This window comes from Lemur catta, chromosome 4 (genome assembly GCF_020740605.2).
Source record: "Lemur catta isolate mLemCat1 chromosome 4, mLemCat1.pri, whole genome shotgun sequence".
NCBI lineage: Eukaryota > Metazoa > Chordata > Mammalia > Primates > Lemuridae > Lemur > Lemur catta.
Genome location: NC_059131.1, coordinates 73,826,551 through 73,851,385, shown reverse-complemented (window position 1 = coordinate 73,851,385; position 24,835 = coordinate 73,826,551). Strand labels below are relative to the sequence as shown.

General features: G+C 41.5%; 1 protein-coding gene across 4 annotated transcripts in view; it reads left to right on the top strand.

Moving 5' to 3' along the window:
- The first annotated feature begins 1,625 nt into the window (after window positions 1–1,625).
- Window positions 1,626–24,835, top strand: part of AFF3 (AF4/FMR2 family member 3) — a 552,172-nt gene continuing 528,962 nt past the window's right edge. For 3 of the 4 annotated variants that reach the window (XM_045550238.1, XM_045550237.1, XM_045550235.1), the window contains exons 1-2: window positions 1,626–1,803; window positions 14,484–14,549. The gene's annotated coding sequence lies outside the window, so the exon portion shown is untranslated. The remainder of the gene's footprint in view (window positions 1,804–14,483; window positions 14,550–24,835) is intronic. The other variant, XM_045550236.1, reaches the window with a different exon arrangement.

Genomic DNA, 24,835 nt, shown 5'->3' with positions numbered 1-24,835 from the left:
GAGACATACACAAAAAGTAAACACTGAAAACATGACGTAAAGATAAATGTAAGTCTTGGAACTTGACAGAGGTGGTGGCTGCACAGCATGGTGAATGTGCGCAGTTCCACTGGGTTCTGCACCTACCAATGGGGAATTTAACATTATGTGTTTTACCTCAATAAAAAACAAGTGTGAGTAGAGAGACATTCAAGTCTTCTCTTCCCACACGCCAGTGCATGGTCCGGCTGCCTGGGGGACACATGCCCTAGGAGGTGGGCCTGGCCGTGGGAATGGGGAGAGAGAAAGGATCTGCGAGGAGCATTCAAGAGGTAGAATGGACAGGGCTGGTATTGGAGGTTGAGGAGTCTTCGGGAATGAAGAATGCAGAATGCAGGAAGATGCCACATTTCTGGTTTGGACATAGGAGAAAGGAAGGTGTTCCCCTTGCCAGGGACGTGATATGGCCAGTACTGGGATAATTTCCCAGTGGTTGGGATAGGATTGGGTGGGGAATTTTCTAGGTATGTCCAGAAATGAATCCAGTCTGAGGACAAGGATGGCCCTGTCTGGATGAGGATGACAGAGGGTCAAACCTGAAGCAGCTGGACTGGTGGAGGCAAAGCAAGAGGGCAGAAGGAGGTAAAGCCAGGAGAGGGGGCAGGGAAAAAAGGAGCAAGCCGGGAACCAGGCAGGAGGGAATTCCCAGGCCACGTGGTAAGGGATGGGGGGCAGGGGGAGAGGACAGAGCAGAGTTTCATTCTGGCCCGTCGCCCCTGGGGTGCCTGGAGGTGTTCCCGGAGAACAGCAGAGACTTGTGAGTATATGGACGTGGGCTTGGCAAGCAGCATCTGGAGAGTGGAAGAGGCCACCGTGGAGAACATGAACCACGAGGCTGAGAGTGGAGCTTGGGGAAGGGCCAAAATTAAGAAGCTGGCTGAGGAATGGAAGCCTGGCAGTGAGAGAGATCACCCAACAAAACCCAGGAGAATGTGGAGTCTTGGGGGCTAGGGGGAAGTTCCAGAAGGAAAGAAACAGTCAACACTACAGGGGAGGCAGATAAGATAGGACTAGAAATGTGTCCTTTAGTCAAGCTCCCTGGTGTCATTAGCGAGGGCAATTCCAGAGATGAGTGGGCAGAGGGAAAAGTGTGGGGCCAGAAGCCCCACTGCTGTGGGTCGACTTGGGGATGGGACATGAGGAGATGACAGCCCTTCAGGCAGAGCAGCCTTGGTCCTTTGAGTGCATGGGTAGTGCTCTTTCTCCTTTCCCAGTGTACCTTTGTCCTAGAAAGGTCTATAAGACTTATTACAGTGCAGAGACAGGATGAGCCTTTGGTCCTGGTCTCTTGGATGTCCAGCTTGCAGAGGTTTGGACAAGTTAAGCAGCCCACTGAAACCAGCATTCCTGATAATAACACATTTAAGGAATTCCAAAATGTTCCTGGGATTCCTCTAAGGAGCCTGCAAAGGGTTAGGGAGCAGCGGAGCAGTAGAGACCTTCCCCCGTGGCCTCCACGACCACCTTCCTCCGGTTCCTGTCAGGTGCTTCTGGGGTTCCTGCTTCCAGCCTCCTGGTAGACCCCGCCCCGCAGCAAGTGAGAGGAGACTGGCTGGGTGCCTGGTTTAGTCACTCGCCTCCACACTTTCACATCCTCTATCAACACCTGCACACTTGGGCTGTGACCACACGCACTCTTCCTGTTTGTACCGAAGGTGCCATTCAGAAAGCTTGCCAGTGAGAAGGGAGCCCCACGCTCAGCCTCAGAAGAAAGAAGCTGAACGACATCTCTGGGAGAGAAAGACAGGAGCGTGAAGCGGAGAGGTAAGCTCCAGCAGACGGCGTCTGGGCCCTCTGAGCAGCCTTGGGTGGGAGAGGGGTAGCCCTGGCTCTGAACCCTGCGGGGTGGGACTCTGAGTAGCCGGGCCCCGCTCCTCAGGCCGGCGTCAGGGAGCGTTCCCCGTCTGCCCCAGAGAGATGATCCAGCCCCTGGAGAACAGCTGGAGACACTGAGAAGGAAGACAGGGAATGTGACCAAAGCCAGTCACGTGTGTGTGTGTGTGTGTGTGTGTGTGTGTGTGTGTGTGTGTGTGTAGCATGTAAAGAAGACACACCGAGGTGTGAACATGCTGACACACATTTGTGATGCTGGCTGGGCCCATGGACCCTATGAAAAGTGTATCTGAACCTCATGTAGGCCACCAGCTGTACCTCCAAAAAAGAACCCATGACATGGCCACAGACTGGACCCAGCGAGTGAGCTGGTCACAGGAAGGAGAGAGTGTGGGTGGTTTAGCCTAAGGTCACCATCACTTCTGCAGAAATAACTTAGAGTGCATGACCTCCTCCCTTAGGGGCTAACAGAGCTATCTGTACATTCCCTGGACAGCACATTGTGTATGTGTGTATGTATGTATGCATGTGTATGCACATATACACAGCACATTATGTGTGTATATATACATGCACATAACATATATATACATAAACACACACGATACAATATAAAATAGCATAGTGACCATACTTTTTAAACCAAATAGAACTAATAGTATGACAAAGAGTATTTTTCTAATATGTGATTTCCTTGCTATTCAAGTCTCACAAATATAAAAGTGAAATCATGTTTAGATATGCATTTCATAATCCCTTTTATTCAAAGGGGGTAGATCCCATTAGATGAGGACTTTTCAGGTAGTCTAGCACCTGGTCTTACAGTAAGAATAGCTAAAAGCCAAATGTCCACAATAACAAAGTGGTGGTAAACTCATTCTTTGAGTGTTGATTATACAAACTAAGCAATCAATTTTTTAAAAATTATTGTCTCTGGGCCGAGCGCGGTGGCTCGTGCCTGTAATCCTAGCACTCTGGGAGGCCGAGGCGGGTGGATCGCTCAAGATCAGGAGTTCGAGACCAGCCTGAGCAAGAGTGAGACCCCCGTCTCTACTAAAAATAAAAAGAAATTATCTGGCCAACTAAAATATATATAGAAAAAATTAGCCAAGCATGGTGGCACATGCCTGCAGTCCCAGCTACTTGGGAGGCTGAGGCAGTAGGATCACTGAAGCCCAGGAGTTTGAGGTTGCTGTGAGCTAGACTGACGCCACGGCACTCACTCTAGCCCGGGCAACAAAGCAACACTCTGTCTCAAAAAAAAAAAAAAAAAAAAATTATTGTCTCTGCTTAAATTAAAAGCATTTGTTCCTTGGTTCAAAATTTAGGAATTATCTAACTGCAAGAGTACCTTCCTTTACTTAGAGCTGTCCCATCTCATTGCTGAAGTGAGAGTATTACAGTGGAAGTCAAACAAACATTCAATATTCTTGGGGTTTTGGTTTTGTTTCTGTAGACTGCTATTCTCTTGTTTTGGGCATTACTTGCACTTAGTGTTTAGTTGTGTCATGCATACTTTTATTTACACTTAGAAAATGGAAAAATATACAACTTATTAACATTAGTGTCACTAAAGTTGGTATTTAATCCCCCACTGCTAAATTTGACTGGCCTAAAAAAATAATGGAAAAAATATAGATTGCTCCTTTGCCAGACTTCAGGGTTCAAATCCTGACTCTAACACAATGGCTTTGGGCAAGTCACACATCTCTCTGATCAGAGTTCCTGCATCTGTACAATGAGAGTCCCTACCTCTTAAGTAAGGATTCAATGAGGTATCACATGCAAAGTGTTTATGAGAGTGCCTGGAACATTGCAAGGGCTCCATGAGTATTAGTGGCTGTTATTATCATCATCATCATTATCACTACAACCTACTGTGCAATTAAGCAGTCAAACTTGAAGGGAAATGGTAGGAGGTCAGAAAAAGTGGAAATGGGAATTGAGGTGTGTAAAATGGGTTTAGGAGGAGACACGTAAGGCCGGAGCAATGGCACCACGGGCCTTGCACTGAGGAGGGGTAGTGGGCAGGAGGCAGGAAAAGAAGCACAGGACGCCCCTCCCTAGAAGGCTTGCAAGGGAAGCAGGCACTGGAACTCGGTGGACTCGATCACACGTGCTCATTCACATCTGGTACATCCAGTGCCCCACAACCTAGGAAGGAGATACATGTAACCTTGACATCCAAACCATAGTACATAACAGTGTGTCTAGTGCCCCTCGGCTGTGAGGGCTGGTGCTCAGCATTTTACAGGCATTCTTAGATTGCATCCAGGTCATTGTGACTATGCCAGTTTTAGAGAAGAGGTTGTCAGACAGCCTGAGAGTGCAGAGCTGGGAAAGGGCAGCCTTGGGGTCTATCCCCAGATCCTGCATCCTTAGCCCCCACGCATCAAGTCTAGAATATGAAGTACATGGTAATAAAGGTGACATAGGAGGAAGCCGAGGCCCAGAGAACTTGAGAAACAAGTTGAAAGTCTCAGTGAGAGTTGAAAGCATCGTGGGGAGCTGGATGCTGGAATCCAGGTTGACAGGTACGGAACTCCTTCCATAAACCACTTTTAAGTTCTTCAGTTTCTTTATCTTTAAAGTGGATAAAATAACCTGTCCTACATAGTTCATAGGGTTTTAAGAGAGTCCAATGAGGTTACATATGTAAAATACTGTTGTATTATTTCTGAGTCACATAAGGAGAAAATGTTGAAAGCCACCTTCAGTAAAGGCAAGTTAAAAGGAAAGGAAAAGTACAACTGATGTTGGTTCTTAATGAAATGTCATTAAGTATGGTTTAACTTGTTCTTTCAAATGGCTCCTTTGCACTCTCTGGGACTGATGCTTCATAATTAGTTGAACCGCTCCCATATATGGAAATTTAGTTGATTTCCAATTTTTCAATATTACAGATTAAACCACAATGACTGTTCTTCTACAGATCCTTTAGCGTAATCATCCTACCCGTTCTTTTATTTTTGGCAAATCTGATAAGCAAGTGGTGTTATCTCACTTTTGTTCTTATTTGCCTTTTTTTGATTATTAGTGAGTTGATTCTCAATATTTGAAAACATATCTCTGTAAAAAACTAAAAACAATATCCCTCATCCAGTAGACAGCCAAAATACATGTTCCTTGTAAAGTGAAATGGCACCATTTTTCTCATGATTAAGATACAAGCAGGTGTTGGTATACAAATATAAACCTATTAAAACACATCTTGCACAAATATTCCTCTTTATAGCTTTTATCTGTGCTAAAAATGGAGGATTATAATGAATACAAGACAACTAGACTCCTGCAATAACTAATAAACATGACAATTTGATTTATTGCTGCTCCTCTGCTATAGCCTGTTGACAGATTTTTCTTTATGGAAAAATTACCATGGTTTAAATCTCTATCATATGGCACTTAATTCAATTGACAATATGTTACCAATTAGATCCTGCTTAAACTACCATCAGCCAACAGACCAGGGGACATGTTAAGTAGGATGACAATCAGATAACTAGTAAAATGCTTTGTGGCAGCTTTCTCAGGGCCAAGGAGCAATGCGGAGACGATGCATAATGAGGAGAGAAGGGGCAAATAGAGCTTTTACTTTTCCCCATCCTGAAAACTGAAATTGTTTGAAGTTCTCCTAAAACCATACAAAGAGTTTGTGTTTGAGTTGAGAGTTGTATAAGTTGCTGTTCACCACTCTCTTTCCGCCCCTCCCTCCTCTTGCCTCCTTTGATGATAAATTTGCAAACTAAAGGGCATTCTACCCCCAAATCCTCTCCAATGTGAAGATGCAGAACTTCAACTCAGTTGTCCTGTCCCCTGTGTTTTAAGATTTCACCTTTCTCCCAAGCCCTGGATGATGACCAAGATAAGAGAGAAACCTTTTTAAGCAGAATGAACGCCCTTTTCTTACTTTCCTCTTGGAATCTGGCTGTAGCAGACAGTGCTTCCATTACAAAAGAGAGAAACCAAATGGGGCTGTGCTGAACAAAAAGACCATCTAGTGGGACAATTCTGGGGGGTGACCCGGCTTAAAATAGAGCAGCAAGCAAAGGTAAGGCCACCATGAAGCACAGGAATGAAAATGTGGCAATGGCCTGAGCCACAGAATGTGGCCGCCACTGTGACAGGCAGGCATGAACTCAATTGTTCCCACATTGAGATGTCACTATTTAAAATCCCAGAGAGAAGGGAGACAGTGATGAACCACATTTAGGTCACATGCCTGTTCCCTGGGGAAAGGTTGGATCCATGCATTTGATTTCAGGCCTACTTCCTAAAGTTACACAGTGAGGCATCCCCCAAAGGTAGTCTGCAGTGGTCATAGGAAGGGTGGGTGGTTGGTGGAGACAGCAAATGTCTCCCCCCCAGTCATTGCTGGGCAGCCTCTGAGTGGAGGCTGGTTTGTTATAAATGGGCAAGGTAGCCATTGATGGTTTTGTTTGCATAGATAGGCATACAAAAGGGAGAATTAGCAGACTGCCATCCCATGCTTCCTGCGTTCTCACTCTGGTCTCTTTGCTTCTACAGCTGGTAGGGGAGTATGAAGACCAAGGAATTTTCTTAAGGACCTGAGCACTTATATGGCACTCCCCTCTAAATCATAGTACTGCATATCATTTCCTGAGTATTTTACAGACATTTTCTGAATCCCCCAGATAGCTCTTCTGGATAGACATTATACATTCCTTTTACCTATGGAGAATGGAGGCCCCAAGCAGTTAAGTGATCTGCCCATGTGCACACAGTTATATGTGGGGTTCAAACCCAGTCTACCCAACTCTAAAACCTCCCCACCAGCTGCGCTAGAGTGATCCTGAGTCCAGGCTGCATTGCAGCAGCACATGTGGTTTTATTTGAATGAAATCTCTGTCCTCCAGGACAGCGCCGTGTGTGCGTGTGCGCGTGTGTGCTCCAGGCACACATAACCGGGAAGAATGCTGAGAGGAAAGTTGGGGGCTCAGAGGAAAAACATCCCATATGTTATAACTTTGCCTGGGCTGTCCCTGCTTCTAAATACCGTGACAATATTTTCTGAAGCAAAGATCAAAGGACATATGGTCTGACTCATGGGTTAACAAAGGGAAAAATATTTGAAATTGGGAATATCTGGGACACACTGAGATGTGTGGCTGCAATCATTCCCACAGCACCTGGAAATCATGAAGTTCTTTGGGAAACACCGTGAAATACTGACATATTAAATTCCATCCTCCAAACTAGGAATGATTTTACTAGCAGAATTAGGATAGCCTTATACATCGGTTACATAATTCCATACCTGTGAGACCCCATGCTCATGAAAATAACAAAGGCATCGAAATACGTTTGCATCACTTATAAAATCATTGGAAATAATAAGAGAATTTTTGTATATAAATAAGATTTCTTACCATAAAAATAGCCAATAAGAAAATACAATGGGAAAAAGGGATATAACTCACAAAAGGCACCAAAATTTAAATACCTGGAAAAGAATTTAAGAGGAAACACACAAGACCTATATGAAAAAAAATCTACAAAATCTACTTGGGGAAATAAAACATATGAATGGAAACACATACCATGGGGAAGACTCAACATCCCAACTCTCACCAAACTAACTTATACATAAGAAAATTCGATTCCAATTTCAATGCACTTGAGGAAGGAGAGGACTTGATAAAATGCGAATCTAAAATTCCAAATGAATTTCAGATGAGAACAACCAGGATAGTTTTGAAAAGGGAAGCAAAGAGGAGGTACGATGCTTGCCTTGTCAAGTTTGAAAGCTTCAGTGGTCACATAGTTCCAAATGGATAAACAGATCAATGGGGAGAAGAGAAAGTGCGAAAGCACACACTCAAACATGTGCAAATTTAGCATACGAGAAAAGTCCCTTTTCGAGTCAGTAATTTCCAGCATGAGGAAAGTAAAATCAAGAGTGGTCAACTTTCATTTGCCTTGATGCTTCAGCCGATTTGACTGAGTTATTCACACTTTCCTCCTTGCAACATCTTCCTGCTCTGCCTCTGGACCATCCTCCTACTTCTCTTCCCATCTCACTGGCTGCTCCTTCTCAGTCTCTTTGAGTTCCTTCTCCAACTCTTCCACATCTCCAGGCAGTACAGTGCCCCAGTGCTCCACCCGCTCTGCTGTCTGCATACACGCCCCCGGTGATCTGGTCCAGTATAACCACTGAGACACCAGTGATGCCCAAACACATCTCCTGACTTCCTGTCTGGCTACAGACCCAGCTTTCCTGCAACACGCAGCCCTTCCTCCTGGATGTACATTCAGCCTCACGACATAACCTTCCCAAACAGCCTTGCTCATTTCTCTAACTCCAACCCTGCTCCTCCCACAGTTTCCTCACATCGCCACAAAGCCCCTCATTCTTCCAGCGTTGGCCTCGCACCTTGGAGCCATCCTTCGCTCCTTTCTTTCACAACCCACAGCTAATCCATCAGCAAATCCACCCAGAATTGAATCACTTCTCACCACTTCCGCCCCTACCCCTTGGCCCAAGACCCTGTGGTCTCTCGCCTGTTCCCCAAACTGCTCTCCTTTCCACACTCCCTCCTGCACTCTGTTCTCAGCACAGACCCAGAGGAATTCTTGAAACACTGAAGTCAAAATATATTTTTGCTCAAAACCCTCTAGTGGCTTCTTACCTTACTGTTCTTTTTGTCTATTGCGACATAACCAACTGCCTCCAAACATGATGGCTTAATATAACCTTTTGATTTTGCTCAAGCTATGGTGGGGCAGGAACCTGGGCAATGTGGTTCTGGCTGGGCTGGCTGGGCATGAGGTCCCCCTCCCCTCACGCGCTCAGTGCCTTGTGTGTGGCTGCTTGGCCTCTCTCTCTCTTCACATGGCATCTCGTCCCCCAGGGCTCTCCCTATGGCGTGGGCCCCTCACAGAATGGCCATCTCATGTGCTAAATTTGCACTTTTCCCATTGTCACTGGCTTCCAGGGGGCAGGAAGCAGAAGCTGCCACACCAGTTAAGGGCTGCTCCCCAAACTGGCATGGCCTCCTTCCTGCCATTTTCTGTGGGCCAGAGCAGTCACCAGGCCTGCCCACACTCAAAGAGGTTGAGAGAGAGAGAGAGAGAGAGTCTATATCCTGCAATGTCACCCTCATGGCAATGTCATATCGCAGAAGAGCACATGGTACATTGCTGTGGTGGCTGTCTTTGGTAAATGCAATCCGCTACACTTAATCTGGTGCAAAATCCAAGGCCCTCACCATGACCTATCAGAATCTACAGTATCTGACTCCTGCCACCTCTCTGACCTCTTCTAGTACCCTCTTTTGTAATTTGTGGTTCTGCTGCAGCAGAGTGGACTCGTCACCATTTCTTGAACACTACCACCGGATGGCCTTGCACCTGCTGCTCCTCTGCTTGGAGCTCTTCCCCAGATGCATGGGACACCTCTCACCTCTTCAGATCTCTGCCTAATGCCACCGTATCCCTGACCACCCTGTATAAAATCAGCATCCCAGCCCCTCCCTGTCCACTGCATTTAGCACCATCCAACATATATATTTAGTTGCCATTATCTGCTGTTCCCGTTAGACTGTAAGTTCCCTGCTATATCCCAAGGATCTAGGACAATGCCTGCTCATAGTAGGCTCTAGATAAACTATTTGTTAAATAAATGAATGATTGGATGAATAATTTTTCAGTAAATGATAATCAGACACTGTCTAACTGTTATGGGTGGTAGAGAGGAGAGTAAAACTAGAGGAATACCTAATACCTTAAACCAAAATAAATTCTAGAAGGATCTTAATGTAATATAATAAAGCTTGAAAATTACTAGGGAAAATTCAGGTGAATATTAAATGATCTTGGGGTGAGAAATGTTCTTTTAAGCTTGATACTAAATAAACGAAGTATAAATGAAAATAAGGATAGATTTGACTTTGTCAAAAATACCATAAAACAATAAAAAGATTAACAGCAAACCTGGAAAAATAATTCCATATGTAATGAGAGCTTACTATCCTTAATACATAAAGAGCTCTGTCAAATAAATTCAGAAAAAAATACAAATGCCTAATAAGCATTTGGGAAGAAAAATTTTACTTCACTAGTAAGCCAAAGCTACACACAGAACTACTGTAATATTGACAACATTTTAATGCTGATATTAGTGTTGAAAATGCATATTTTTATACAGGGCTTGTATGAATGCAAGTTGGTACAAATTTTCCTATTGGAAGTCCCCTCTGGCCATCAAAAGCCTTAAAAACTAGAAATTTTTCCTAGTGAATGTACGTGCAAGGATATTCATTTTATCATATGTGTTTGATATGTGTTCTATTGTAGCAAAAACTTCGAAACAAGCGAAATTTCCAAAGATAGAGAGTGGCTTGAGTAAATTGTAGTACGTTACTCCTGTAAAATACTATATAATCATGTAAAATCTTGATGTAGATCTCTTTTGAAATGTGAAGATGATTGCTTTATGTTGTTAAGTGAAAAAAAAAAAAAAAGCTGGTTAAAAAGCAGTGTGTAGAGCCAGGTGTGGCAGGGCACCTGTAGTGCCAGCTACACAGGAAGCTCAGGCAGGAGGATAAGTTTGAATCCAGCAGTTCAAGGCTGTAGTGTGCTATAATTGTGCCTGTGAATAGCCACTGCACTCCAGTCTGGACAACATAGCAAGACTCTAAAAGAAAAAAAATGTAGTAGTACATATAGTATGACTGCCCTCTGGTTAAAAAAAAAAGACCCCAAAATAAAAAATAAACATACATACTAGATATACATCCAAATGTTAATTAGGATATCTCCAGTGCTGGAATTACGGATAAGTGCAGTTTTTTATTCTTTTTTTGCTTCTTTTATTTTAAAAGACTACATTGCAGCAAACCCATGGCAAAACAAAATATATTGGATACCTGAGAAAATCTCACCCATTAACCTAATTTCTTCTTTCAAATATGAAAAGACCAGTATCATTCAATTGTTTAAAATTTTAATAACACTTTATTTAATCCAAAACAATAAAAAAAGATCATTTCATTGTGTAATCAATATAAAAACATGAAATAAGATAGTTTATATTCTTTTTTTAGTACTAAGTCTTCCAATTGGACTGACCGTATTTCAAATGCTCAGCAGTCACACGTGGGTAGCAGCTACCGTATTGGACAGTGAGGGTCTAGTTTTCATTTGGCATTTAGTATATACTACCTTGATACCTAATCTTAAACTAAAGCTGAGGATGAAGAGGAGGAGAGATATTGTGTATTGTCTCCTTTTTTAGTAACTTCTCTAAATTTCCCTAGTCCTTTTCTTCTTTCTCTCTCTTCACTAAGTCATTATATCTCATTGATCTTTCTCTTTGATTAAGCGGAAAAAAGATTAAGCTACATTTGCTGTCTTTTTAGTAATGTTGACTTTGTTTTGTTGCTTCTAGAGTTGGACTATTTTCTGTTTTATTTTATTTATTTATTTTTTGAAAATTATTTTTTAATTGGCAAATGAACGTTGCAAATATTGATGGTATACAGCATGATTCTTTGATATACACATACATTGTAGAATGGCTAAATCAAGTTAATTAACGTGCATTACCTCACGTACTTAATTTTTTGTGTGGTGAAACCATTTAAAATCTACTCTCTTAGCAATGTTCAAGTATGCAATACATTGTTATTAACTGCAGTCACCATGCTGTGCAACGGAACTAACTCCTCCTTTCTAACTGCAGTGTACACTCAGTTTTAACAGCAGAACCCTAAATGCAACCTGTAGGCTTAGATTGGGAACCAGTTCTCCATGACACAAAACTAAAAATGTTCTGCTAAAGAGGTTGGGCATGTGGTAAGGTGGTCCTCCCTTAGAGCAGGTGGAGTCTGCTCCGTCTCATCCTGCCTCCTTCATTTACTGGCTGGGTGGTGGTGGGCAAGCTACCCTGTCCTATAACACAGGATGATGGTGTGCAGATTCAAGGAGCAAAGATAAGAACCTTTCTCAGAACAGTGTCTGGCATATAGTAGGTGCTCAATAAGCTTTTGCTTTTCATATTACTATTATCTTCTAATGCCATGCATGACACATAGATGGAACTTTAAAAGTGTTTATCCATTCTTTCACTCATTCATTCGTTCATTCCCTGGGGTGTGCATGTTACACTACTCTGGGGGCAGTGCTCTGCTTTCTTTCACCATTTGACTCATAAATATAATGAAAAGAGGGTGCTGCAGGAGCTCGTTAATTCTTGAGAAAACTATTTTAAAGGACAGCCACTCCCAGGAAAACTACACTCACGTCATATCAATAATACTAACCTGAAAATCATACTCATTCAAGTAGCTTAAGGGCTGAGAAAGCACCGTGGACAAACTGAACCAACACTTCCTCAGTTTGGTCAAAAAAATAATAAAGTATGTCCAGGGTGTGAGTTTCCCAGGATTAGTAAGCTGCCCTGTTCTTAAAGAGTGGCTGGAATGCTGAGTGGATCTTTCCATGTTTTAAGCAGGGTGTTTATAATCTGGGGCTGGAGAAACGTGGAGCTGAAAATATTGTTATGGAGTTTCTGACCATTAATTTTATGAGTCTATTAGTCAATCTTTATTGTTGTCTGGCCTGCAATTATGTTTTTGTACTTTAGGAGATGCTTGACGATCTTTGTTTAGAAATAGAGTGAGTAGTTAACCTCTGGACTGGCAAATGCCCTCTGTCACCTCTGCTGAGAGTTTTGTGGTATTGCCCTTGCTTCCGTGGATTTATCCTGGGGGGTGGCACATGCTCAAGGAAGTTGCAATGACAGTGATCTCATCACGCCACACCGCCACGTCAAATGATTTTGTTCACAAACCTCTTACAAGAACTCCAGGAAACTTTGTACACCAAGAATTCCTGGAAAGCAATATGTGAAACTGCCCCTTTGGTGCCCAGGGGCTTTTATGTCTTGGGCAATATACATACTGTACTATGCACTGTCATGAGATTTGTGCAGGCAGCGATCTGCCTGAGGGCAGACAGCTGAGGGTGTGAGTGGGGACTAAAATTCAGCCCATACTCCATTAGCTCAGAGAAAGGGACACCTTTTTTCTAATTCTCACAAAGGCATCAGCATCTCACCAAGCCCTGTGCCCACAAAGTGCACCCAGCCACATGGGTGTCTCTTTCTTTTGTGCACAGGACAGGCCCAGGTGAGGGGAATGTCTGGCAGAAATCTGGGGTGCAGAAAGGTGAGCTGGCATGGAGCCTTGCCCACAGAGCATTCTTGGGCACATCTGTTTTAGAGCAGATGACATCTTTGAGCTGAGAACCTAGCCCTAGATTCCTTCATATTGACTGTATCAGTGAACTTCTAGAAATTTCTAGAAACTTCACACACCCTACCTGAGTTTGGAGACTATGATCTTGATCATTTCGCTTTACATGCCACATGCTCTCAACTGACAGGGAGCTACTGAAAGTGTGGCACACGCAATACGCCTACCTAAGAGAAGGAGTCCATTAATGGCACTGGGCCGTGGCACGCCTCCTTTTTCATGCACAGTACAAGTCGAATGAGGCAGAATTACAGAGAGGCCAAGTGTCAAGGCTTTGATGAATGTTAGACCTGGACTGAAATCCTAGCTGCGCCTCCTAGTATAAAATAATATTAATCATCACTCGTTGAGCACTTCTTGTGTGCCAGGCCCTAGAAGCTATGTGGCCATGAGCAAATTGCTTCTCTCTCTGAGTCTCAATTTACTCCTCAGTTAAAATAGTGGTAATAATGGATCTCCCATTTGGGTTGTTGTGAGGATTTAATGAAGCTGTATGCAATGCATTTAGAGTGCCTGGAACAGACTGGGCACTCAGTAAAAATTAGCTATTTTGATTATTTGGATACTGGAGCTGCATCAACTTTAACATGCCAATTACTTGAAGAACAAGAAAATTAGACATATTGGGAAGAGGGTTAATTCCTCAGACTGGTGGAGCATTTGTGAATCACAATAGTAATTTGCTAAATGGCTCTGGGTAACCTGGAAAACAGCACTCATGGAACACAGGCCTCGTTGGTTTCCTGGAGACTAAATTGCCCACTGGAATGGCCTGACCATTACTTGCTCATAATGTAGACTTTTTTTTTTTAAATTTAAAAATACTTTATTGCTAAAAAATGCTAACAATCATCCAATCCTTCAGCAAGTTGCAATCTTTTTGCTGGTGGAGGGTCTTGCCTTGATATCATCGGCTGCTGACTGATCAGGGTCATGGTTGCTGAAGACTGGGGTGGCTGTGGCTATGAAAATTTCTCCCCCCCATTTATTAATTTATTTGATAAACAATTATTTATTCAACCCCCATCTTGCATCAAGTAATAGGATAGTTGCCAATGTAGAGTACTGAAAAACATGGATATAGTGTGGCATTAAATAATTTTGTACTTTATAAAAGTCAGTTGCCTTTAGATATATCTAAATTGATTGTCTCAATCAATTAACATTTTTTAAGACATAAAAAAATACAGAACAGAGGAACTATTTCTAAATTTTTTAAAAGATAAAATTGATCAAGTAAAATTAGCATTGTAATAGTTGAAAACCAAAGTATAATACTTGATTTTTTTTTAAATTTCAAAATATTAAAGGGATACAAATGTTTTTGTTACATAGGTACCTTGCTTAAGTTTGGGATTTCAGTGTGCCCGTCACCAGAACAGTGTTCATTGTGCCCAATAGGTAAGTTTTTATCCATCACCCCACTCCCACCCCTCTCCCTTCTTGGATTCCAATGTCCTTTACATCTCTTTGTGCCCATCATTTAGCTCCCAATTATTAGAACATGTGGTATTTGGTTTTCCATTCCTGAGATATTTCACTTAGGATAATGGTCTCCAGTTCCATCCAAGTTCCTGCAAAAGACATTATTTCATTCCTTTTTATGACTGAGTAGTACTCCATGGTGTATATATATATACCTCATTTTCTTTATCCACTCATGAATTGATGAGGACTTAGGTTGATTCCACATGTTAGAAATTATGAATTGTGCTGTGATAAACATTCGGGTGCAGATGCCTTTTTGATAAAATTTCTTCTTTTCCTTTGGGTAGATACCTGGTAGTGAGACTGCTGGATGGAATGGTAGTTCTACCTTTATTTCTTCAAGGAATATCCATACTGTTTTTCATAGAGGTTATACTAATTTGCAGTCCCATCACCAGTGCATAAATATTCCTTTCTCTTTGCATTCATGCCAGCATCTATTGTTTTTTTGACTTTTTAATAATGGCCCTTCTGATAGGGATAAGGTGGTATCTCATTGTAATTTTAATTTGCATTTTCCTGATGATTAGCGATGTTGAATATTTTTTCATATTTTTTTTTGGCCATTTGTCTATCTTCTTTTGAAAAAAAATCTGTTCACTTTGGACTGTTTTATATATGTATATGAGTATATATATGTGTGTGTGTGTGTGTGTGTGTGTGTGTGTGTATACACACAACATTTAGTTATAGCACACTTGCTAGGAAAATTACTAGACTGATATTTTTACCTAAATAGCCAATCCTTTTTGTCTTGAATAAAGTGTCACATATATGATTTAGATTTTATTATCAGCTGATTGTTTACATCATGAAGCATCAATCCAGAGTAACTGGCAAGTGGGTACAACATTCAAATGGTATAATGATATTCCTGCTACATTCTTCTATCATTCTGGGGGGAAAAATCATTAGGGATTTTTGTTTCAGGATCTCATCAAAATAGATTCTTTGGTTTAAGTGGTTGCTGCTACTAAGTTAGTCAATGTTGACAATGTAAATGAAATCAGGGAGACTGAGAAGATGGCCAGCCCTATTAGCTATGGACCTGTATTCTGTCCTGTGACAGATGGACTCGAGTCACCTGACCATTGGCCCTGATCTCTGACCCCACTCCCTCCCTCTGTTCTCGAGAAATGTGTCCATAGGAAGGATATACAAATTAAATATCTCAAGGTTGAGACCTTAGAGGTCATCTATTCTAACCACACTCCTTTCCCAGCACACTTTGGTAAGCAGGCATCAATTCTGTTTAACTACTTCTGGCAACAGAAACCTGTCTGCCTTTTGACAGGGCCATTCCTTTTCCAAAGAGCTCAAATTACTTGAAAGTCCTTTGTTTCAACTGAAATCAGCTTCTTTGTATAATAATTTTCACCCTCATGTCCCGTTTTGCTTTCTGGTATCACAGTGTATAAATCTAAGACTATGAGATTGACATTGGCACGCAGGTCATAACTCTCTGTATTCAAAACCTCCTCTGGGCCAAATAACAGTAACCAACATTTATTAATCTCCAGTGGCATGGGTTTGAAGAGGCAGACTCTGGAAAAGTCATCGCTTGAACTCTGAAATTAACCTTCCTCGAGTGGGTCACTCTGGTCTTCCATAACCAGCCACAAAAAACATCAGACACCTCTAGAGAGTTTTTCCCATGAGGATGGACTAGGGGAAGAAGAGTGAAAGAGAGAGAACTGGGGCCATTATTATCCATACCTGTTACAAAGGAGCCCCCTGCTCAGAAAAGGAGCTAGCAAGACAGGGTCGAAGATCTACCTGCCCCGTGAATAATTGTTTCCTGACTAATGCCGACTCCTACAGGAGATGTACACCATCCTGAGAGTTCTCCACGCCTCTGCATAACTAACTCATCGTCTCTGGTGGGGAGCCAGAGCCTCCTGAGGGCTACTCTTTTCAGATCTTGCTTATTCAGCTTTCAGAGCATTTGTGCAGTAGTGGCACTGAGGGGTGGTTGACGCTCAGAGGTCAGGCAAAACAGAACCTGGCTCTGACAGCAAGCAGCCTCGTGACCCTGGGCAAATGTCCCCAACCTTTCTGAACCTTATGTTCCTTACCATATCAAAGAAGAATAACCCCCCCTCCACCCATGTGACAGTGTGACAATGAGGGCCAGTGGAAGTGTCAGAGTCAGGGAGAAAGCACTGAACATTCCAATTAAAATGTGACAAACGCGGTCAGTAATCCTGGATTTTCTAAACGGCTGAGTCATTAACACTAAACATCTGGGGGAACATCGTTCTCTTTTTCTCTGACTGGATAAATGGGGATGGCAGATGTACCTGCTGGAGATGACAGGCTGATACCTGTAGGAGTGCCACCAACAGGGCCTACCAACACTATTCCTATAACCTCACAGAGCAGCCCAACAGCTCATTGAAGCAAATTTATATGCATCAGCACTGTTTTCATCTTAGACTTTAAACAACTTTAATTAATAATACCCTGCTTTCCCAGTGTGTCAACATAACTCCACCTTTTCATTTTGAAAGAACTTAAATAAATGTAGAAATAAAATATTCAATTATTGGAAACAGAAATGAGAGAATATAATTGATTTGAGAGGCTTTTGCTACAAAAATTCCCCAGGGCCGCCAACTACATTTTATCAAAAAAATATCACACACTTATATTTCTACATTTCTTATGTAATAATGTTGAGTTTCTCAGGGGGGAAATAGTAATATTGAAAGAAAAATAATTATGACAAGTATTAAAGATCAGAGAGCTGGATTCCCCTGGTGTGCAACCAACATCCTGGGAGTAAGTTAAGTGCCTTAGAAAGCGACATGAACTCTTGTCATTGAGTAAATTACTGCTTCGATGCACTAACAAGGACCCTAGTGGATTGGAAGAGTTAATTCAGCTTCCCAGAGCACCGAGCCTAATCCCCGTGCAGCATTTGTGCTCTGTGAGAATCTGGATCTGTGTTCATCCACATCTATTTCTGTCTTCTAAGAATGGGCACTTCTACAGAGTAGAGCCCATATCTTTACAATTATCTCTGGCAGCTGGCCCAGCCCCAGGCTCCTGAGAGCCCAGTAAACACTCCTCGGGCTTCTTGAATAGAACATGCTCTGCCACTGATCAATGCCTAAATTGTCTTGATAATATTTCTCTGCCTCCCTGCTAAACCAGTGTCACAACTTCCTGACCATCACCAACACCTTGGTGATGAGAAAATTCAGCCATTTCTGCAGCATTCGCGGCACATCTTATGCCATTAGCGCACAGCTTGTGCAATAAGTGGACCACGTTGTATTCAGTTATCTAATAGGTAGCATTTTCTTCTTCTTTGTTGGTAGCTCGAAGGTATTAGATGCTAAAAATAGAATCCAAAAGCCCAGCCCAATCATGATTGGCCAGGGACAGAGCACATGGCAACTCTGGTCCCAAGTGCAGGCACAGATTCCTTGAGCAAATCATCAACATCCTGAATGTGGCCGACAAAGCCCATTTAGGCTTGGCCCCTGCCTACTCCCCAGGCTCACGTGGAGTCTTCTGCCCACATCACACACTGCTCCAGCCACCTGGCTCTCCCTTCCACCTCGAGTCTTCAGGTCATACCCTCAGCCAAGGAACACTCTTCCCTTGCCTGGCTGGTTCTTCCTCCAGGTCTCCTCTTACATCTCCTTTTCCCAAGGTGATCACCCACTTCATGGCATGTCCCATTCTTCCGTGTATTTTCACAATTACAATTGTTTTTCATCAAAATAATACCTTCATCTGGTAACCACTCAATGTTGGAAAGCAACAGCCTCTGGCCCTTTCCCCCCCACCCAATACCATTCCCCAGAGTAGATGTCTTTTCATTCACCATTTGGCAAGCAGGTGTGCCAGGCACCCAACCACTGTAGGCTCTAGGGATGCAGCATTGAACAAATGAGAGCGACATGGTCCCCACTCTGTGAGTTTGTTTCCTTTCTCGGTTTTTCTGGTCTTGCCTCCTTATAGGCAACATGATTACACCTCTGTTTTTTTAAATTTATCAACAATATATCATATTTATAGACCCTCTAATATGAAAATTGAGGATTTAGCTCAGTAACACCATTCCTCTGCTCCCAGATTTCTGGACATTCTCAGGGTCTGAGTGTCTGACATTTGCATTGCTATCTTTGTTCTTTTTGTGTTTGTAGTTATAATTTAAAGTATTATGTTAAATCTCCATTTCTCACTTTATCAGCTTTTGATGATATCTTTCTTGATTCCCCACTTTAAAAGATAATATTATTGGTGCCCTTCCTTCTTCTTCACCTTCCGTTCCTACCTGTCAGGTCCCATCTTTTCAGATAAATGTTTACTTTTTATTTTGTCTTGAAGTTGTAACCGAGTTGCCATGATTCCTTCATAGACTGATCTGATCATGAGTTAGGAGTATGTTCTTTTTAATAAGTCCAACATCAGGATCCTTGGGCTGATCAAGGTTCCAAGAATCAAGGTTCAATAAAATTTCTCTGTCTTTATTTTTATACTCTAATATTGCCACATTTTAGTTTGTTTCATGTATGAATTATGGCCTTATTACACATTGGGGTTTATTATACATTCCTCCACCTGATTCTTGGAGTTTCCAACTGATGTTGTTCTCTTGCATGATTTGCTCTTGATTATTTCCCCCATGTCTGTCTTTTCTATTAAGTTCCCCCTTTTTCCTGGAGACCTCAATCCCTGATCCCCCAACCCTACCCCCAACCTTCTCCTTCATCTGTACTGGCTGTCCTCTGAGCCTCCTATGTCATTGTCATGTTGTGAATTGTTTTCACTGCTGTCAGGGGTCTGGATTAGAACCACCGTTTTTCTGGAGCCCACAACTTCCCTCTTATTCCACTCTTATTTTTATGAGTATATTTTCAAATACCCATAAAGAAAAAGATGCATGGAAAATACACTTTCTGAGATCTTTCTGTCTGAAAGTATCCTTACTTTGCCCTCACACTTGATTGGTATCTGACTGGGAATAGAAGCCTTTTGAAGTTTCTTTTTGTCCCTGGCACTCTGACACATCAAAGATGTGTCTAGGCATGGCTCTTTTCACCAGTTCTAGACACACAGGAAGCCCTTTTAAATCTGAAGAATTTTGTCCTTCAGCTTTGGAAATTTTTTCTTCAAGTATTTCTTTGATAATTTTTTCATCTCCAACCTTGCACATTAAATCTTCTAGACTGATCTTCTAGGATCTCTCTCATACTTTTCAATTCCTTTGCCTTTTTCTCCCTACAGTCTAAGAGAGGAGAGAGAGTCCTGGGGTTTATTTTCTAGTCCTTTAATTTTTTTTTTAATTTTCCAATTAGTCTTTTAAAAAAAAAATCTGTGAGCACTCTCTTTTATTCTCTAATTGTTTCTTTTTCTCAGCATTTTGTTCTAATTTTAAGGGTGTGATATTTTCTGCAAAATCCCCCTGGCATATTAAAGTGCTTTTAATGTTGTCTTCTGTTCCCTAGTTGTCATTTTTTTTTTCCCATGGGTCATTCTTGTTTTATTCAGTCTTTCTTTCTTTACATGCCTGGTGACTCGCAATTTTGCATTTCTATTTAAGTGACTGTGTTTCATGTGATTACTATTAGTAGGTCTATGTTTTAGCTCTGGCCTCTCTGCTTTAGAAGCATGAGTGGGATGGGGTGGGACATGTCTGCTAGGAAACTTTACTTCAGGGTAGGATGATGGTAAGCAACAATCATCCTGGAGATTTCTAAATGCTAAAATGAAGAGGGATTTATTCCAGTACCCCAACACTATTGATGCCTTTTTACAAATAGGAAACTGAAGCTCAGAGACTTGCCTGTGGTTAGAGAGCTAGTAAATGGGGAAGCCAAAATCTGAACTGGACTCTACCCAATGAACACATTTATTCTCATTCCACAAAACCAAATAAATTTCAGTGTAAAGTGAAAGATAGCATTATATGAATTATTAACTATTTTCTTCTATACACTTTTATATGCTTTGATGGTCATATCACCAGGAGCACACTAGGAACTCTGCTCCTTTCCACTGATGTAACAAGCCATTGTGTTTTTTTTCCCTCTTCAGCAATTAATCTACTCTCTGCTACTAAAGAAAATGAGATAATTAAATTTCACTCACAGTCAGAAGGCATCTAAGCAGAATTAACAGTTTCAGAGGAACTATGTGCTGTAGAACTTGAGGGAATAATTTATCCCTGGATTGGCTGAGCCAAGAGATGGCAGACATTTTTGGATTATTTATAGTAGATGTTAAAGCCATATTCTTCCTAATTCTAAGGTTTTCTTCTGATTCTGAAGGTCAACTTCACTTTTTCTACGTACACTTTTTAGCAACTGTTGACAATAGATAATGATCTTATTAGAAAATCACTTCTAAAAATTCAAAAATAAGCATTCATTTATCACCTACAAAGCTAAATGTTGGTTTCTTAATTCAGTATTTCCCAAATCTTCCTGGGAGGTGGTAATAGATGTCCCATGAAAAATGCATTCCAAGGTCAAATAAGTTTGATCCACATTAGGTACATGAAGTTAAATAGTTTTCTTTGCTGCAGGTCTTCTCAGAGTCTTTCACTGCTAGCACTGTGAATCTCCAAGAGATTTAAAATTTGAGAAAAGCACATTTTGGGAAATGCTCAATTTAGAAAACCCACATTTTGAGAAACATTAACTATTTATTAAAGAGCCATTTTGCTTTCCTCTCCTTTCCAGAAACATGCTTGTTCTCAATTACTCACACCTGGGCCATGACTCTCAGGCATCTAGTTTTCCAATTTGGGGTCATATAGGCAGTTTTCACTACTTTAGGTAGGGCAACCTCATTATTATATTCTTCATTCTCTGCTTCACTGCTATCCCTACCTCTCTCTAATTTTGCCCTTCAACGATACTGTTTTTTAATGCCTCAGTTTCTGCAGCTGAAAAATGTTGACAAATTAACACATTAGGTTTTAGTGAAAAATGAAAAAGAAAAGTCACAGCCTACATATTAATAAAGGTGGTAACAAATTTGAAATAAAGTTCCTGATTTTGGAGGGTTCCCTCACAATCACCTCAACTTTTAAGTAAATAATACCCCATTGTGGTAAACAACAAAATTAAAAAGTATACAATGACTTGGGCTGTAGGGCAATTGAAGAATGTATCAGTGAAAAAGGTGGCAGGAGAATTCATGTTGTGTAAATATGGAAAAGGGCCAGTTTGGACAGTAACACTCATCAGGATGTACCTGCCTCTGAAACATTAACTTCCCCAATTTGTGTAAAACATCATATTTTTGTTATTAATTTGACTGACACCTCCTCCCCCATCTACCATCAGGTTTAGTTAATGGCCTCGCCCCACCCATCTGCCTGAGTGAGAACTCTGGGTCATCCTCACCCCACTGCCTGTGCATGTGCCTTTCCCTCTCATTTCAACTCATCCCTTCTCCACTGGCCAAACTCACCCTTTAAGATCCAGCTGAAAAACTTGACCAGCTCAGACACTCTCAAAATCAATTTATTTACCCAACAAGCATTTTTTGAGCACTTAGTGTGCCAGGTGTAATTGAGGATGGCTGACTGGCAGTGTGCAGAACAAGTCTATGGAGAACTCCGCTTACACACCTTCACCACGGGAAGCCGCTGCTGTGGTCTATGTGACCACTCCTCCTTCATCGCCACCATCACTGGGATAGGCATTTTAGACCATTTCACCTTTGCACCTAAACTTTGGCACTAACAGTCCCTGAATCTATCTGTAGCCATACTTAGACTGGTCGCATTAGGTTAGAAGGGTAAAGTAGGGTGAAGGACTCTTCAATCTCATGATAATTCTGTAGAGCTACATTTTAATTGATTTAACAAGTTAAAGGGGAAATTTCTTTCCTCTCCTCAGATAAGTGAGAACTATGTGGGTCTTACCTTCTAGGTTTCAGGCTTCTGGTTGGATAGGTACTCACAGGGGAAAAAAAAAAAACAAAACCAAAAAGAAAACCTTGCCTAACAAGGCAAGGTGGCCAGACCACTAAGTAACTTACCAAATTTTATTCTTATTATATTAACAGTTTCATTTTGCCACCATAAAAGATCCTCAAGTTCAGTGATTTCTGTGGAAGGCATTGGCTGTTAGAATAATTAATGGGGTGAATTCTGTGACTTGGTTACCCACTGAAGATCTCTAGTCAGAGATCTTCTGGAAACATTCTAGTCAGGCCTAGAATGGTGATTTTTCACAGGGTTATACTTGCAGGTGTGTTGCCTTCCATTTTATTAATTGTGAGGATCTCTAAGAAGCTACTGGATTATTTCTTAAATGTCATTATTTACATGACTAGACGATAGCCCTTTGCTGCCAGACTCTTCTCACCTGTTCTAATGGGCTGGTTTTGATGTTTGCTAATGGGTTTGTTTCAATTAGGTCCTCAGGCTCTATCCCCATCAGGATAGTCTTTAGAAGCATCTACCTAATTTTAACAGAGCAGTTCTGTTAATAACTGCAGATCTATTAATTTGTTAGACATCCCCTCAAAACTTCACAATAGCTTCCTCTATGATAAGCTGAGAGTCTGAGTTTCTCAGTCTGATATTCTATGTGGGGAACACACAGACTCCAGGAGTGGCTGACATGAACCCTGTGACTGGTTTGTGGCCTTAGGTTAAACAGTTTGCCCCTGTAAACCACAGTTCTTCCCTGTAAAACAGGGGTAATGACAGTGTCTACCTCATTTGGTTGTTATGTGAATCAAATGAGAGAATGTGTGCACTTTGCCTGCCACTTTGTTAACACTCAATACTTGTTAGCAACTATTAAGCCATAATTAACCATTGTTAAACTCTTTTATTGTTTTGCAAAGTCTGCCAAGAATAACATAACATTGTTTGCTGCTTTTATTGACTTTTCACAGAGCTTTGACTCTGAGGTCAAGACCAGGTTAGGAATTAAGCAGCATGAGGCCAATGAAGACTCCTAGTTACTGATGTTTAAATGAACATTTTTTCAAATGCCCAGCAGTGGGAGATGGCAGGAATGGTCTCCTGAAGTGTGGATAATCTCTAGACATGTGAAACAGAGCCAAGTGGCTTAAAGCAGGGCCATAACAACAAAGCTCTTGAGGGTAATCACAGGGACTTTACTAGTGCACTTTTTCAGCCTTAACAGTAGATGAAGAGGAAGCTAGTAAAGGCATTAAGACAATTGGGGCAATTGTAGAAACTGAGACACATAACCAGAAGTCCTATGCAACTCTGAGTGAAGAAATGCTTTAAGACTACATGGAGTTAGAGCCAGAATTGTCCTTTGTTGGAATTTGTAATTGACCCCAGAATTATTCCACTGGGGAATAAGAAGTATTCCATTGGGTCCCTGAGTTCTACTGCATAAACATTTGGGTAAGGAAAAATTATAAAGCAGGTATTCCCAGGACCCCAAAGTCATGACCTAAGAGTTCTTTCATGAAATACAATGACCAGAAAAAAAAAGCAAAACATAATGATAACCATTTTCAATCTAAAATACCTATCTTTGGCCAATGTTATTAAGCTTTTAAGTGGTTCATATCAAATAAGAATAGATGCCATTTGATGGGTGCTTACACATCAGATGCCAACACTGTATTATACCTTCTCAATGTTATTTCATTTATTCGTCAACAAAGGAGCTGTTATCATCAGCTCCAATTTACCAGTCAGGGAAGTGGGAATTAGAAAGTTTAAGTAAGTTGCCTAAAATTACACTGATTATAGAAGCGTAACAAGGATTAGGGCCAGAACTGCTGACTCTAAATCCTGTGCTCTTAACCAATACACAGGACAGTTCACAGCCATCCTGTGATGGTCAATGGAAGGACAAGGACAAGTTACCCAAATCCAAACAAAAGTTTATTTTTTATAGCATATATGCACCTATTCAGTTCACCTAAAAGAAGTTTTCAAATAATTAGGGCAGAAAGGCATTAGAAATCTAAAAATTGAGTTAAGAATTATAGAGCCAAGCTCCAGAAGAACACAGAGATCAAAGGACGTAAATGCAGTGTTCAGGACCAGGTTTCCCTGGGTGGCCTCTCCCAGTTTTGGAGGCAGTGGTCAAGAGGCTAACATAGTGATAAAAATGAAGTGAGGGGCCACCCAGGAAAAGTATAGCCTAGTGAATCCCCATGATGTGCATTGAAATCCTGAAAGTACACCCTAGAAGCAATGAGGTCTTGCAAGTACACATACACCTAAAGGGACT